This window comes from Arachis ipaensis, chromosome B06 (genome assembly GCF_000816755.2).
Source record: "Arachis ipaensis cultivar K30076 chromosome B06, Araip1.1, whole genome shotgun sequence".
NCBI lineage: Eukaryota > Viridiplantae > Streptophyta > Magnoliopsida > Fabales > Fabaceae > Arachis > Arachis ipaensis.
This window is the reverse complement of record NC_029790.2, coordinates 131499789-131501839: the sequence shown is the minus strand read 5'-3', so window position 1 is coordinate 131501839 and position 2051 is coordinate 131499789. Positions and strand designations below refer to the sequence as shown.

The window sequence follows — 2051 nt, the reverse complement described above, 5'->3', positions numbered from 1 at the left end:
TTAATTTTATGAAACCAATAACTAGATTAACATAAGAATATTTACACCAAAAAGTCAACAAAATTAAAAGCAAGTATGAGAAGATAGCATTACAAAATGAGAACCCCACAAGGACCATCACCTAACATTTACATAGTGGGGACAAAATGCCATACATACTTATTTGCAACAACAGCTCAGCCATGCACTCAAACCAGATCTAAGTTGTAACCCTTTCTTCCATCACATATGGATCTGCGAATAGTTGAAAAAGAAATATATATTATATACTACACTTCAGTAAACTTATTCATATGGCATTAAACTAATTGGAATAATTACTAGATGGCTATATCATTACTCGTTTTTCCAAGATTTCAACACATTTGTATATTTAATATTCAATTTTATTATCTTCTTTGCACAACTTTGCTTGTAATTATAGAGGGTAGTAAAATTAGTCTTTTTTAACAATAATAAGAATTCTTTTGATAATCTTGCATTTTGTACTACTAAAAGAAGTATAATACCTGCTCTTAATTCAACGTCTTTACTGAAATAAGATTGAACTGTATATTTAGCACATGTCTAATATTTTTTAACTGCAATTTACATCCTATATTGGTTTCAAGTTAAGCCACATATTATCCGATACTAATGATACACACACTTCTTTATCTTTCAATTTTGATTTTGTCAAAATTTCTAACAATATAAGAAATGAAAAATTTATGCCTCAGAGTGATATATCATAAGACCTCAAAATTCATAATCCAAATGGAATCATCATAGACAAAATTCACATAATTTTCATCATATATATCATAAAAATATCTTCATAAATAATAGCAGTAGTTCTTTATCAATATCTTTACTTTTGTCTTCGTTTTTCCTCTTGATTGTTCTCTTTATAAGAACCTATAATACATCTTCATATGCCCCGACTTGCCACATTGGTGACAAATAAATTCCTTTTTTGACTTGTACTTTCCTCTTGACTTGTTTTGACTCTATGACTTGTTAGAACTGTAAAATTTTCTACTTTGATTTCTCTCTCGTGACTCTAAAACAAGTGCTTCTGGCTAGGAGGAGACATTATTTAATCAAACCTCACTCTTCTTCTGACTTCTTCATTCAACATGCTCTTTTTAATTATTGTTAATGTCAACTTTTCATTTGGAGTTGAGTTAGTCAATGTTACAACCAAAACTTTTCAATTATCAGGCAAAGAGTTCAACAATAATAAGGCTTGCAACTCATCATTCAAAATAATTTCATTCTTTGTTAATTGGCTCACCGTCTCGTGAAAAATGCTCAAATGCTCCAACATTAATTTACCTTTAATATTCTTCATATTGACAAGCTTCCTAATTAAGAATGCTTTAGTTTAATTTGTACATTCTTCCTCTCATATAATTCCTTCAATTTCTTCCACATACATCTTCTCGGCATTTGTTTTGGTGTCAATTTGTGGATACACGCTAAGATCAAACCATTGCCTAATTAAAGCAACTGCCTTCTGATTTAGCTTCTTCCATTCAGCATCGAATTTGGTACCTTTAGATTTATTCCCCTTCATAGAATCATATAAGTCCTTGTTATACAATATATCTTCCATGAGGGTCTTTCAAATCAAATAATTTTGGGAATTCAATTTAACCATATTTGGCCCATAAATATTTTCTTTCATTTGATCGGCACAAAGATAAACAATACCACTTTGTTGAAAAAAATGTGGTTCAATAAGAATCTCTCTGATAACAGAAGCACCAAAAATAATTTTTTTCACAATTTGTGCGATTAAATAATATAAGTAATACTAAAGATATTCTAAATAGCAGATATATTGGTAGAAATTAAATAATCAAAACTAGAATTTTATCGTGGAAAAACTCTCAAAAAAGGACAAAAATTCATGAGACTTAATCCACTAAAATCTTCTACAATCAAAATAATTGATACATAATCAGTCTTCCTAATAGCATTAGGACATTTCAATATTCAACAAAATACATTATTAAAACTGATAGAATTAACATAAATTCTTCATAAAATAAATATCTTAAATTAAG

The 2051-nt window shown here is 28.7% G+C and overlaps 1 protein-coding gene across 1 annotated transcript in view; it reads right to left on the bottom strand.

Annotated features, from left to right (window-relative positions):
• LOC107605410 (U-box domain-containing protein 7) overlaps window positions 1-2051 on the bottom strand; it is a 34495-nt gene continuing 32444 nt past the window's right edge. Inside the window, exon 3 of the mRNA XM_016307291.2 lies at window positions 1-234. The gene's annotated coding sequence lies outside the window, so the exon portion shown is untranslated. The remainder of the gene's footprint in view (window positions 235-2051) is intronic.